Below are 16,283 nucleotides of genomic sequence, written 5' to 3'. Positions count from 1 at the left end.
TTTCTGCCAAAATTTGAGGGACTATAATGTCACTGGAAGCCAAAAGATGCAGTTTGTGGTGACAAGAATAAGATTGATTTCTTTGACCTGACAGTGCTTGAAATGCTTCCAAAATCCATTCATTTCCATGAAAGGTCAGGTTTTTTAGCACGAGATGCAAAAACATAATGTAACGAGGCCAAAGTTAATTATTTGGCAACAAAAACTGTCCTTCTGACATGTGTGGCTTTAATCTTCACCTCTTTATAAAGGAATTAACTTGAAAACATTCTGTTTTCTTAAATCTTACGTATATATAATGTATTTATAATGTGGGGCCAAGGTGATACAGCATAATAATATAGCATAATTTTAATATGGATCGTGTTTGTGGGTATTAATGATGTAGTATATTCAGTTCTCTATCAAGATTGTCCCACACAGTCCCAATCCATGACTGATAATGTTGTGTGTGTTCTTTTACTGTATTTTGCAGTGTGTTTGGGATCATTGTCGACACTATTTCCAATCAGATGCTTTCCAGATGCTTTTCATAGAGGATCAACATCCAACAGACACTTTTTATATTGGAATGGTTCAAATGTTTGTTCAACAACAACAAAACACATTAATTTGAATGTGTTCAGGTGCGAGGTTTGAACTAAAAGTGAGTGACAAAGCAGTCCAAAGAAATACTTTGAAAAACCATCTGAAAGCCTGGAGAACTACTACTCTAGATCACTTTTAAGTACAAAAAAGTATAATATAAAGAAATGAGGGGAAGCTCAATACTTTTGCACAGCACTGTATGTGCAAAGCCCAATTGCATGCAGTGATCTAGTTTCTACTCTACTAGTACTACTACTCTACTACACTATGGCATGCCTTAAAGTGTTAGTTTTTAGCAGAGATGTGTATAACTAGTCAAGTCGTATGATTAAACTTTGTTACCATCACCTATCACCATCAGAAATACTGGTTAGTTTGATGAATTAGTTTTATTTCACCACTGTTCAACAGCACAGAACAGATATCAGCACCTCCCTTTTTTCTCTATAAGACGAAGTTTCAAACAAACAAGGTGGGAAATAATATTTAAATGAAATTCTGCAGAAATTCTGCAATAGATACTCTTCAGCCTTATAGGGCTAGCTATATTCCACTGATATGATATTGATGATGATGCTTAGTTAATATTGTTTGTAAAACGAATCCTAATGTCTATAGAGTTATGGACTCTCTTGTCTCTCTGTTTTCAAATATCTTCTACTAGAAATCCAATAATATCATTCTAGTGAATTTTTTTGGTCCTGAGTGACCTTGGATGGCGTCCCAGCCTGAATTGCTGTTTGAGTCAGCCGCTGACTGTATGCATATTTATGGCCTGACATTCAGTTCGTGACGTCTCCTGTTATTAGAGAAATGGTTTCCTATTCAATGTGCCCAGCATGTTTCCATTAAATACTTTATAGAAGAAAGAGGTACAAGAAAGCAGTACACACACACAGTACACGACTGTGTCGCAATTACAACGTATTCACTTACAACAAATCAGAGGATAAATGAGCCCCACTGGCCATGGTTTATTAAGTTGACATTGGAATACATTATTTTGATTTGAATTATTCCAAAATGTCCCAGGCTTTGCCAGAGAGCGTCACTGGCTTTACATCATTAGCAAAGCCAAACAAATAAACTCACATAATCATGTTCCTTCAGGGGAACGCTCGGCTTCACAAATGTCTCAGTTTATCTGCAGAAGTTAATGTTTCTGTAAATAATCCAGGAGCAAATGTTACATTAACATGGTCATATTTCTGTCTGAGTGTAGAGTTATGGGATTCACAAACTATGACCTGAACGACTGCTTCGGTGTTTTGATGCTTTCTCTCACAAAGTATCCATATTTCCCTATTAGCTGGATTTCATGGAAGTATGGCCAAAGCTCCGCGTGAATATTGAAAGAATGCAAATGAATGCAAATTTTTATCTGTTAACTGTTGTTAGATTATTAGGAGTCATCACATACTGATGCTTGGAGCATTTCTTCTCCCATTTCCAGTCCATCCTTTAGCATCATTTTTGGTGGGTTTCCCGATATGCATGTTAAGGGTAGCGAACTGGACTCAAATCTAAAACACACTGGAAATACAAATTCATTTTAAGGCTTGTGTGGGTTGTATCAAATGCTATGAATGAGTTTGAAGTCCTTAGACCATTTTTAATGCTGGCATACACAGAGCAGCATTGGCAGTGCTTTGGCTACCGTATGAACATTACTCTGATTTTTCTTGCTCTGTTTTTGGTCTCCTCCACACTCTCACTTTTTAAAGCTTTTAAAATAATCAAGAAAGTGTCTGCTACTTTTTCTACTTATTTTTAACTTGATGTCTTTATTAGGGATGGGAATTGATGAGAATTTAGTGATTTCGTTTCCTTTCTAGATATCACTTATCAATACGATTCCTTATCGATTCTCACTGGATGCTCATTGGTTCTGCTTTCAGAATCACCACCTGATACAGTTGAACACATGCTGTATCAGTATGTGATGACTCCTAATAATCGAACAATCTTGAAGGTATTTCCCGTCTTACAAACGGACTGATACTGATCCAGACTGTTATCGGCTGACCTGTGCAGCTACTCCAACATTCTCTGATCTACCCAGTTGAATTCAACAAAATATAAGATATTGCCCAAGCTATATAGATGATTTTCAATGCAAAGACACTACATAGCTAGCACCACATGTAGAATTCAGTGAGTGAATCTAATCAGCATCATCTTAAACATAAATTGATGTCTTCTGTCCTTGATGTAACCGATCTAACACAGACAATCACTAATGGATCAACACAATACTGCAAACTAACCAGTGTAGCCAAGTAGAAGATTTTCATGTAACCTTTAAATCACACAAAACTAGTATACTTCAATTTGTTTTCCAAGATCGATCATAAAAACATCACGTATAGATTCAAAATCAGATTTAAAAAGTCTAAATGAATGAGAACATTACGTGTAAGATAAAAAAAATTACAGTTTACAAAATTTCACTTGCTGAGGAGTCTTTATTTCTAAAAACAATTTCTCATCTTCCTGTCCTGCTCTTTCCCCGTAACAATTTTTCCATCTCAGCATCACACATCAACTTTTTTTCTCCCCCCGTAAATACAGCAGCTGTACATTTAACTCACTGCACAAAAGCAGTTTATGTGTTTGCTGATATTTTTGTTGAGCTGTTTGAAAAGCTGCATTTGAAATTACCTTGCCACTTGAAAAAAGATATGCTCCCTCCTCTTCCGTAGTGACTATGGCAGCAACGTTATTTATGTCTGCACCATGAATGCATCACACGGATGAAAAGGGATGTGCTGAAGATGTAAGTGATCTGTGAGATGTCCTTATTTTCTTATTACTGAGCAAATACCTCCACACTATCAATGGAAGCAATGCCTGGCTGCAGCACACAGAACAAATAACTCATTCAGAAGTAATATTGCAATTCATCTGTTTATTAGATTTATTAACCGGTTTATTAACTCATTAACTGAATTTGCCAAAAGACTGTTCTAGCACGTTCTAGTCCGTTGATTATGAAGAGATTTATAAAGGAAATCTTGAATTAAAGTCCAACTTTAACTTAAACTACTTAAAAAATTGTTGCATGTAACAACTAAGGATTTTTGATTAATCGTAGTTCTGTGAATAACTGAGCAAATGTAACTCTCTTTCATAGTTTTATTGCGTACTAGGCATTCTTACAAAAAAGAAGAAAAACTATTAATTTAATCATTTAAGATAGCATCTGTAAGTTTTTTTTTTTTTTTAGTTGAGTTTCTTTTTCTACTGCTTATATGTGTAGCAGTATACAGTGTATATGTTAAAGGCTTTTATTGTGACAAGCTGGAACAGGAAGAAGTCCTATCTAGTCGAGTACAACAAATTGGATTTCTGGTGACATGCCCCAGTTGGATTTGTAGTCTCGTACACAACATGACCCAACATGAGATGTTCAACTGGTTTTACAGATGCAATCATATTGGATTCATCTCTGTGAGAGCCAAGCTGTGAAAGTCTCTCTCCAGGAAGAGACTTGTCTCTTTTTTTTCCCCCTTGGTCAGAAATCTAGGATGTCACACTGTGTGGATAGTGAGCAGCTAAAGGAAACCTAAACTGGATTGATGTATTTATCCAAATTTTTAGTTAGAGTTTATGACTCGAGCCATTTTGCATCTTTACAGTTGAGTCCAGCGTGAATGAGTGTGTGCAAACGGGATAGGAACTCTCAAGAGCTGGTCATGCCCAGCCTTGAGAAATAGTGATTGCTACGCCAAGCGTGAAAATATAAGGTTGTGCATCAACATTCTCTCGATGTGACACGCTGTATTTACGAGATATCACAGCAGTGAGCGATAAGCAGATTTACTGTTGTGCGGTATGTCGGGGTACAGGGACGGCTTCCTGCATCACACTATGGCAAATGAATCTCAAAAGCAATAACAACCACTGTGGAGACTGTTTAGTTATCCTTTAGGCCTCAAAGGATGATTCGTGTGACGGCACCGCCCAGGACAAAGTACTGTACTGTTTTAATGACACGGTGGCTGCGTCCCAAGATCAGCTCGGCCTGTGAGCCTGAAGCCTGGACCTGCAAATAAAAGACAAACTTTCTGCCTTTTGTCAGGCTGAGTGGTTTTTTTTTTGTTTTGTTTTTTTTCCACCACCTTTTCACAGCGATACCCCAATGGTGCTGAAGGAGATGATAAATACAGTTATTACTGCTTCTCTTTAGACCTTCCCTTTAGATTGATCTGGATTTGTTAGACATTGAGATTAATTGCGGTTTCTGTGAGATAGCTGTTAGCTGAAAGCTGTTTTTATCCCAAGAAAATACAACATCAAATCTGGAAATCAGACTGATGCTATCTGGCACTCTGACAAGCCTGCCAGACACCACTCATAAAGTCACAGGCACTTTACTGAAAGATCCATCCTACAGGCCAGTACACAGCTGATAGCCATGATGGGTACTTTGGGTTATTTCCTTAAATATGTATGCTTTTCTTGGCATTGTCTTTTAACACAGTCGACATGCTGTAAAGATTAATTGATGCATGTTTTAATCTTTGGATTTGAGTTATTTAAAGGCAGCAGAAGAAACCAAAGATTGATACAAAAATACTTACTGTTGTTTTCTGCTGACAGCTGGAGGAAAGAGATAAAAAATTGGGTTTATGACATTTTTTTGATTACAGTAAATGCAGAGATAGGAATATGTACTAGTGTCCTTCACTGTTTGGGAATCAAATATAAGTTTGGTAGGTTTTCTTCTTACTTTAAAATTACAAATCCTTAATCAGATATGGGGATTAAACATAACCCCCCCACAAATTGTTCTTTTCAATTGACAAGTCGAGAGAAAACTTAGTAAGGCATCAAAATCTTCAAATCTTCAAAATGAAATTTCTGATTTAATTTGAATGTTACTTGGATGTTAATTAACAGGTATCTGTTGCCATACATACATACATTTTATAGATGCACCGTCATGACCAGCCAATTAAACCTCAGCTTCACACTCAGCTCAAAGACGTTAGAGTGACTGCATTCATTTTTCACTTGTTAAAAAAAACTAAAATATATTTTTAAATTACTGCAAAAGGTTGGCTCACACTTCATCCACAAAGAACTCCTTATCATTTTAATTACAATTTGCTATCTCGTAATGACTAAAAAAGATCTTGTAATTACCGGTTATCCTGGTTGTACAGTAAATCCAGCAGGGCAGGAACTACTCTGGCACAAAACACAAACTAACTGTTAACACCTCATGTTTGCTGTTTGTTGTAAGTGAAAAAGCATTTCCATCATGCTGCTTTTGTGTTATCTTTTATTAAGTGTCTCCCAGTACTTTAGTTTTTTTTTAATATGAAACAAATCTTTTTCTGCTAATTACAGCTAATATAAGCAAATGTTAGCTAATTAGTTATAACTGGCCAGTTAGCGTCCTACACTTTTTCTACACCTTTGGCTGTAACTGTACCACATCATGGCTACAGTTTGCATACAGTGTTTATCTTGTATGAATATGTGATCAGACTTTATGTTATTTCCTGCTTTATTTTGAAATCACTCATCTCCATGCATCCCAGTTTTTGTGTACTTCCTGTGTTTGCAAGAATGTATTTGTACTCGTAATAGTTGAGCTGTCTGCTCATTTTGTGTTTGACCTTTGCCATAGCCAGTGTTGGGAAGGTTACTTATAAAATGTATTCCATTACAGATTACAGATTACATGCCCCAAAATGTATTCTGTAACGTATTCTGTTACGTTACTCAATGAGAGTAACGTATTCTGAATACTTTGGATTACTTAATATATTATCATGCTGTTTACAACTACATGAATGTACTATTGCTGTGATTTATTACTGTTACTGAAGGTCCGCGGCTCCGAACCGTAGTAAAGGGACCTCTGGCTAATACGGTGGGTTCTGTGTCGGCTCGTAGCTGAAAACTAGCTTTACTTTGTTGTCTGGGTCAACTTTGCTAGCAGAGACAGAGAGAGGCGTTGAAAGGCTGCTCCAACAGAACTTATTGTTTCAGAGGAAAACACGAACACGGTGTACAGTCGAGTCTTAATAGCTTACTTACAGCTGGGCTCGTCAGGCTCTCTTCTTGGCTGCAGTGGTTATTATTATATTTACATGCTTCCAGCTCCCGTTTCTGCTCGATGACAGCTCGTACTTTTCCTTTTTCTCCCTCCCTCGCTCACAGACACATAACGGGTATGGCAGTCCATTCTCCCTGCAGCACGGACTACACTGCCCATGATGCTACATTCTTTAGAGCTATACCTGTAGCATTCTGCCTGTTAGCTTAGCACAACAACAAAAAGGCCTCTCTCACCCAGGAAACACGCAGAGAGAGAGCGTCACCCTGTAACCATGGCAACCGTAACGCTGCCTGGAACAGCAGAACGTAGCTGTCAAACAAAACCCAAACAGTCCTGACCCGCCACAATATGAAACAGGGAAGTACCGCCGTGTAATCCATTTATTTCAACAAAGTAACTGTATTCTAAATACCACCTTTTTAAACGGTAACTGTAACGGAATACAGTTACTCATATTTTGTATTTTAAATACGTAACGGCGGTACATGTACTCCGTTACTCCCCAACACTGACCATAGCTGAGACACAGGTCGAAGACGGGCTGTCTTTTGTTAATGTGTAGATATGGATTTCTGCCTTTTCTCTTGGTTTCTGTTTGTAATGTTTGCTCTTTTGACTGCCTTTATGTGTGTGAACTTTGTGCTTTAGCTAATGTTTTTTGTTATATATTAAAATTGGTTCTGATTGGTTTAACAGTGACTACAGTTTGATGCAGTCCAGTTCGAGTGAATTATAAAGGCTGGAACAATCTGAACACTACCTGATGTATTTTTAGTCATTAACAGCATAATGAGAAAACAATGTGTTATCTATTGGGTTTTGATTGAAAAGATATAAGATTTCTCTGGTAGTATCAGAAAACCTGAAGTGATGTTAATGTGGGACTATTCAGCTGTTTTAGCTCCTCCCATCTTCATTTTGACTGGTTGTCCCTGACAAGCAGAAGATTTGAATGACAGGTGAGTGGGCCTTGAGTCATTAATTCCATAAAAAGACAGATTCTTATATAGTTTCTGCTCTCCTTTGCACTCAATACTTTACAGAACATTTTTACACCTCAGTGGTTTCTATCTAACATTCAAACTCCAATTAAAGTATAACAGAGGAACTTGGGTTTATTGTTTTGCTCAAGGATACTTAGCCATACAGACTGGAGATTGGAAAACCCAGGTATTCAACCACCAGCCTTCTGATTAGTAGATGGCTTACTCTACCCGATAGTCTTTTTCTCCCAGTTCTCCCAACGGTATCCCACTCAGGAATCATAACTATAATAATTCTATAATATTTTCATCAGAAAATCATCACCCTGGCACTTTACCATATATAATAATCCTCTAACTGTTACCCTGACACCCTGTTAATGGAGTTTTGGGTGCTATTAGTGTTTATAGTGCACAGAATGGGCTGAACTGAAGCATGGTTGTTATATTGAGTGGGTTTTTTGTGCACAGCCAATTGTCTACTGGGTTTACATGATGATGATGATGATGTGTCAGATGTGGTTGCTAGGAGATTTGCGATGCAAGTCTCTATTTTGTGTTTACTCCCCACAGTGGAAATCCATTATAGTCCAAAGTGAGGTTAAAAAAGCCTCTGTGGCTGAATGAGTGAACTCGCTGTGCTTCAAATCTCTGACTTAAAGACACTATATGTCATGGCATGTGTTGTTCCTTGATAATAGGATGCAGATTTTCTATCTAAAAAAAGGTAAGGTCTTCAAATTGGAAAACAAAAAAAATGTGGTTGAGAAGAGAAGAGATGCTTGAAATGTGTGGTGCACAATATCTGCTGTCACATCCTCTGACAGTAGCAGACATAAATGCTTGATGTTATGTGCAAGTGAGAACATGAGGATTAGCTTTTACCAGAGGTGCTGCCAAATCTGACAAGACAGGAGGAGGCAGGGAGAAGCTAAGAGCATGAACACTGGCTGGTGAGTGCAGCACGGGGGTGGTCAGGTCCAGGAGCACGATGGTAGAGATATCCAAAGACACAAGCACACGCCAACAAGCATGAGCGCATGCACCAACCACAGTTTTAATGGCTGATGAATTTCCTAACTTCACAGCAGCCTAATTTATGAAATCTCAAGCCTAGAAATAAGCTGTGCAACCTGGCCAGCAATCAAACCACCAGTGAGTTTTATCAGCTGATCGACAGCCCACAGCAATCATGACTTCACATGTAGGCCCAGTGAGTATTCAATCAGCCCCCGCAGGGACTGCTCTTGTGGCGGTTTGTGAAACAGTCACAACATTCAGTCAATTAATTTGTGTTTCTGGGAACAATGTTTCACAGGTTTTTTTTGTTCCTGGTCACAAATTTCTCCCCTCAGCACAGTGTTTCGGGCTCTTCAGATGTGGTTAACAAACAAACAAACAAAAACAAGTAACCCTCAATTGGGTTTTGGCAATAAAGGGTAAAATGACAAAAGTTCTCACTCTTGGTGATTTAAAAACTACCAACTTCCAAAATTTCTAGTTTAGTACAGAGTTGGCTCACCTTAACTCCATGGGCCTTTACATCATGTTGTGTGTCGAGTTACATTAATTATGTTCTTGTGTAAAGCTTTGTCCTGAATCTGTGCTGCTGTTGTGCTGTTTCTAAATATAGACTATTTTAACTTAAATATAGACAACTTCTTCTTTGTCTCTTGCTCTTCGCTGCAAGTTAGGCCTACTGTCTCTACTCCAATGTGAAAGACGGGTATCCAGTACGACCTGTATACCATGATAAATTGAACATAGCCATCTTTACTGATTGTTGCTAACACAGGACCATTGCTTTTCCTTTCTTTAGCATAACCTTATGAAAAGATGGAGCTTTGGGTTAATAATAAATTTGCCAAAGGCTTAAAAAATTAAATTTGGCTAGTCAGCTCGTCCCAAAGACAGAAAACCCTCACAAACTGTTTAAAACCAAGTACACATGAAATACACAAACATTGACCAGGCAAATATTTAATGCATACTTTAGGTGCTACATGAAACTATTAATCACATTCTTCATTAATCAAATCAGGTGTGGCTGAAATGTGCAGCACTTTGCAATGTGTGTAATGTGGCAAACTCAAACAGATTCAGATTTTAGAGTTTGGCTAACCTTAGTATTGCTAGCAGCAGTAGCCTAGCCTACCCTAACAGCAGCTAGCATCCACATCCTGGTGCAGAATCTGTTCACACCTGGCTTCGGTTCTCCGGTTACATTCCAGTTAACTCTGTAGAAAGCCGATTTACAGCTTCTCTTTTTGTTTAATACATCAAAGTGCTGCAGAATAACACTGGTTAGCAAGAGGTCTGCTCATTTAAAACTTCCATTCAGAGAGAGGGACTCTTAAATGCTGCAACATAGCTGGAAAACACACCTGGCTGGGGCAGAGAGCAAGAGGGCTTAAGCTCTGAGCAGTGGCTAGTAGTCAGTTCATAATATTTGAATAGATATGTAACTACTATTTTACAGTATACATTTTATTTACTGGTATGTCTGGCATTGGCCAGCAAGGGCAGCTATTTTAAACGTAGGGTCACACATCCTTAGCTAAAAGACACGTATTCACAACAGTAACCCTACACAATGAAATATGACAAGTTGGAAGTAACAGACGTGTCTCAGTGATGCCAAAACCTGGCTTGTCATGCTCCATTGTTTTACATGTTGAGGGCTGGGTTATGTTAAAAAAAAATCCATATTTCTATCATTGAAGGTCATGCTGCTGGGGTACCAAGTATGTAAAATTGTGATGCCAGAGGACCAAATGTCCATATGTGATGTGTTAGAAAGTGTTTGACAGACTGACCGCCATTTAAATTAGTCAGCAATTAACAAGGAAACTTACTTAATCTCTGCTCCCTTTGAAAATCCACTAACTAACAAACTGTGTCAAATTAACTAAACTGCAACATGCCAGTCATTGTCAGAAGAGAATGACACTGATGTGCACGGCTCCTCGGACCTCTGGCATTTATTGACTAATTGTTTCCACAGTAAATACACCCAAACTCAGTTTCAGAGCTGCTTTGCTGAACTTGTCAAACACATTTAAATTTCTACGTCTGTGATGTGAGTTTGAAAAGCCATCTGGCACTCTGACAATGTGGCTCCGTATTAAAGGCAAACCTGTCATTTAAGTGCCAGTAATTTATCCCAGTTTAGGTTGTCCCCTCACATATGAGACTCCAAACAAACGTGGAGCCTCGTACGGTTGCCACGTGTCCATGATGCTTAAAGCAGGTGATCGGACATTTTCCTGAGCAAACAAAGGCTCAGAAATATATCCAATAAAAAAGGTGTGGCTACTAAAATTAGAGTACCATCTTTTCTACATTGCTTTTTATTCGTATTTGGATCAGAGTTGAAGTGTTGGTATGGCTTTGAGCAGAAGGTGGCACGACGTCCTCATGTGTGAAGGTGAGGCCCTATGCTAATGAAAATATGTATGCGCTAATGTGACAGGGACACCATCTCCTGTCCCCAGGTCAGTCCGTGTGCTCTTTAACAGCTTTTAAAGGCAAAGCAGCCATGTAGCCTGGAGGGCAGCGGCCATATCCTGCAGAGATTAGACAAATTAAAGCAGCACTTAAAGTATATGGACCTGATTAGCCCCAGTAATGAAATCAAGCCTGACACCATGGTTTTACACACAAACACGCACACACTCAGTTCCCTCTGCCTCTGATGTGGCACTGCTCTCTATCGAGCCTATAAAGCCTGATAGCGAGCTGCACACACAGCCTTTCTCTCTCCCTCTTTTCTTTAAATCTCTCACCCTGCAGCTCATAAGCCACCTCCTTCTCCCTGACCCCCTCCTTCTTTACTCTCCTTCTCAGTCGTCCTCTCATTTCTGGAGTAAGTGTGCTCCCTAGTGTTGTTTCCACCGCTGAGAGCCAGAGATGGAGGAGCAGAGGAGAGGCTGCCTGTAATCATTCCTTTTGTCTATGAAGCAGTACCTTTGCAAAAGTGGCTATTCGATAGAAAATAGAGGATGAAACCTTTGTACTTGTTCTGTGCAAAAACGCTTTCAGAAGTTCAGCCAAAGCTAATTTGAGGGCTGATTTATGTTCGGCTCAGACAGTACCATATATCACTGTGTCACAGAGGGCAATACAAAGAGTCAAAGCTTTCTGCTCTATGGGAATCATGAGCAGCATCTTTTTTCTTTCCCTTCACCTTGCTTACATCTGTGGGAACTTAAGTATCCAAAGCCTGCTCAGAATGATGTGGTACGGTGGTGTGTTTGCAATATATGAGTCATTCCATGGAAAAATCAGTGACTCCCTCCCACCTTCCCCCCTCAAATCAGTCGCAGGGGGCTGTTTGTATAACTTTAGTTTTTACCTTCATTCGATAAATATATTTGGATACATTCACTTCCAACAGAACCAGGCTGAGGAAAAGGCAACCATCTGCCTCGACTGGCTGGAAAGGAAAGGAAAAGAGAAGAACAAATAATACTTATTATAGACGTCATTCATGCAATCTCCATCTAACTTCAACAACACTTTATGTAGTTTGTTGTACAGACTGTAGAAATGCCACAAAGAGATCCAAATACCAGAATAAACAGCCGCCAATTTTCTAACACTTATCCAGGTCCAATCTACAAGAAGAAGCTCACTTCCTTATTCCAAGCCACATCTTCCAGCAGTGCCCGAGGTGTTTCCACTGTTGTGCCATTTTTGGTAAGTGGTGACCCACCAGTTATATGAATTTTTCTTTTTGAAGCAGCAGCTAACTTGGAGTGAATATTCCATTCATTTCTGCTGGAGAACCATGGCCTCAGACTCCGAGAATCACTGCAATTTAAGCAAGTATAGTCTGGAGATCATTGATCAACGAAGAGTATGGGAGCACATCGTCCACAAAAAGAAGCAGTAAAAAGGTGGCGATCTTGCCAGATTTAGGGACAATTAACAATAGTCTCACTCAGAAAACTTTGTATGTTGGAGAGTGTCTATTGCCAGATGAAGGTAGTGTCCAAAGTATGTGGTACAACCAGTCTGTGGGCGACTTTGAGTGATATTCTGGGATTTTATTCCGATTTTGCTAATTAGCATGCATGATGCTTGCTATCCAAGTTAGCTAGCACTAGCACTAAGATGGTGGGGATCAAAAACCTTTAGAAGTCCAACCCCAAAACTGATGAATGTTATGGTGACTACATTCAGCTTTAAATGGTTGATTAGTGGCATAATTCAATGGTTGAGTGGGCCACATTTCATGCTCCAAAGTTGGTTGCTGTTTCTTAAGTTTTAGGATGTCTTCATTAAAGCACAATGTTGTTGCTTTGCTTTACATCAGATGATGTAAGAAATCTGATGCAAACGAATGTCGGCTCTGTCAATGAGGTAAAGAAATGCTCATGAATAAATGGATGAAGCCTGAATGAGGACAGTGGCAGCAACGGATAGCATGCAATTGCTAATTAGCTCAGTGCAGAAATGAAAGAATATACTATAACAGTCGTGCATGAATTTAACTTAACTGACATGCTGTACGTGTATTAAATCATACTCGCTCTTTCACACAAAACACACACACAAGCATGATCAGCTGTGTGAAATGACAGCGTGTCGCGCTGCACTCCAACACTATTCACATTCACAGCTGCACTTGTGCTGAAAAGCAGTCTGTCGTCGAGCCTTTTTATTTGACAGCTGTTCCAAAAGGACTGCAGCCCTATCTATTGCTTTTTTATTATCTACATGCATTTTTTTCAACATGCTCCGACACTTGGAGGGCTTAAGGGATAAGGGAAATAGCGTATCGGTTACTCAGGCGCTGTGAAAATGCATGTAATGTTCTCTATAACCCCATTGTTAATGGAAACAAATCCAAGAACCACCCCGGCGTGGACCACATATCTCTATAACGTTTATGAAGTGACGGTCATTTGGACACCAGCTCTCTGCAGGTACCATCCTTTCTCATTTCATTTTGACCTTTCCATAAATTCACACCCATTTCCCCAGCCAGGGATGCAGCACAGGAAGATCTTTAGTATTTTAAATTGAAATGTTGTAATTGAAAGAGTGCCCGGAGCAGAGAAATTATAGGGTATTCATTTTTTATACTGATATCCCTGAGAAATGCAGAAGCAAGTGAGGACACCCTGCATTACTCACTGCTCTGGACCTTTCCATCAGCCCTCCCCTGACATGCAGAACATTACGTACACAATGTAGGAGTAATACTCTTTTGTATTTTTCATCCATGAAATTGTGCCAAATGAGTGCAGAGATTTAGGAGCACCGCTTCCGTCATCGCCTTTTGCAATTAAGCAAAGCCACACAGGAGAGCGGCAGGCTCGCCTTTCCCATCGCCACACAGGAGTAATTTGAGAAAGCCAGCCTTGAGGCTGTCCTTTAACAAGCTCGCCCAGTTCGCCATATAGCCCAACACTCTGAAGTCAGCTGGCTTTAAGTGGCTGCATGTCACTCTGAGGACCAACTGACAAACAGCCCCACTTAAATCTGAAACTATCGAGATGCCATTCATAATGCAGCAACTACAGAAGGGGAGTCGTGCTCTTACATGTGAGCAGCAGTGCTCCATGTGCAAAAGGAGATATTTGGAAAATGCTGCTGTGCTGATGCAGAATAAACGCAGCTAAAGACAGCCGCTGTATTCTGGAGGCAGCTGGCTCGGTGCAGGCTTGTGTGTCTGTCAGCTGGCACTCCAGAGGACCGTGCATGCACTGTCACACATGAATCTGTGGCGATTGTTGTCCTGTTTGCTCTGCTGAATCTCAGTTTCTCCACCCGCCACAGGAAATGTCCTCCTATCACGATTATGGGATGAATGTAGCCAAAAAAAGAAGGAAGGGTGTGGGGTAGCAAAAGACAAACTGCAGGAGGGGGGCAGAAAGGGAAGTGGCCTCTTGTTTGGCATGAAAAGAGAGAGGGTGCACTTCAACCAGAATGAGGGGTCGATTTGATTTGCAATTACCCCCCAGATGATCAGCTGGTGTTTGAAGTTGATTGCTTCCTGGAGTAGAAAGTTCTGGAGGGGCTTTGACTCCCGACGACCTCAGGGCAAGCGCGGTGTGACCCGGGAGCCCGGGGTGTGCCCCGTGCACATCAGTCATGCAATCCATCCTCGTCAGAATCAGACAACAGATGTCTCTTCCTGTTGGCTCCATCTAACTGACCAACCTGTGACCTGGAGAAGAAATGCAGAGAAGCATGTATGGAAACAACAGAATACACACAATCACAATTTTGAGAGTCTACAAGTGGACGTAGACGAACAGAAACCTCATGTGTGTTTGTGAAGTCTTTTGATAGGCAAACACGCTAACCCTTTGAAACCGTGACTGAGCAGCTGCGTTAAAGACAAATCTAATTGACCTGCCTGACTAGCTGTGCCCCATAATGCAATAGAAACTTAAGCCTAGAGATCACTGCTAATGCTATCCCTCTATCCCAGCAGATGACGAGGGTGTGGATCTAAAGGCAGATTTGATTACCTTGATTAGCGTGTTTGTAATTGGCTAATGTGTGAAGCAGGAAAGTATGTGAGAGAGAACAAGAGAAAAACAGAGCAGGGTCCCTCAGATATTTTCAAAATTTACCAAGCATGAAAAGACTGTTTATTGTCACACAGAAAATCACTTACTGCTATAACTGTTTTTTCCAACTAGAGTTTGGTTTTGTCCACTAGCATCATGCTAATAAAAAACACTTTGCAACTGCAAATGAACTTTATTGAAATGAAGAGCTGAGAGAGGCAGATGGGAAATTGAATGAATTCTCAGTGCCTTTTCCATCTCAGCTGTCTGATACCCGCAGTTTTCCCCTCCAAGAGCCTTAATTTCCCCTCAGTCAATATTAATCTTTTGCTCGTGACATTTGCAACACCGTATTTAGATTAGATTTCTTGATTTGCAGCACCGAGCTGTGTCACCCTGCAGTCTATTTTTACAGTTCTTAGATTGAAATCGCTTGTCCTGTAGCAGTGCTACTGTTGAACTTATGCCACCAAACTAATGATTTCTGAGAAATCATAATTACAATAAATCTTTGTCAAATAGCAATCAGAAAAAGATGGGAGATAAATGTATGTATGCAGGTGGATGAACTCACTGCAGATGTGCACTCCGGTAGCTCTAATAATAATCTGAAGTAGCAGGATCCCAAATTGTACACTCCATGGAAATCAGATTCATTTTCATAATTTAAATTTTAAAAAACAAAATGCAGAATCAAAAACATAAAACAAATCTCGTGGTATTGAAATAATGTGTACAAGGTCAAAGAATCCTGGATTGTCAGTAACTCTTGCAATTGTTGGTGTCAGAAAGAGACGCAAACAAACCCCCCCATGCATGATTAAAGTCTGGATCTGGATGAAGTTTGTGAATTTCCATTGCATTTGTTATGATGACACATTTTGTCCTTTCTCAGAATGGGTAAGAATATTTTTTAAAAGTTAATCAGAGGTAGGCCTTATAGAAAAACAAACCTCGGTGGTGCTAAATGGAAAAATAATCACAGGTTGCCAGTGAACAGCAGGTCTTACTCAATAATGTGCTCTGAACAGTTTAATGAAAGATAAAGGCATGAGCAGAAGCTGGTTCAGGGTTGCTTTGCTGCCTCAGGAACTCCAACCTGTGAGGCCATCT

Source organism: Neolamprologus brichardi, chromosome 16, assembly GCF_056152115.1.
Source record: "Neolamprologus brichardi isolate AB-2024 chromosome 16, ASM5615211v1, whole genome shotgun sequence".
NCBI lineage: Eukaryota > Metazoa > Chordata > Actinopteri > Cichliformes > Cichlidae > Neolamprologus > Neolamprologus brichardi.
Note: the sequence above shows the minus strand (reverse complement) of the source record.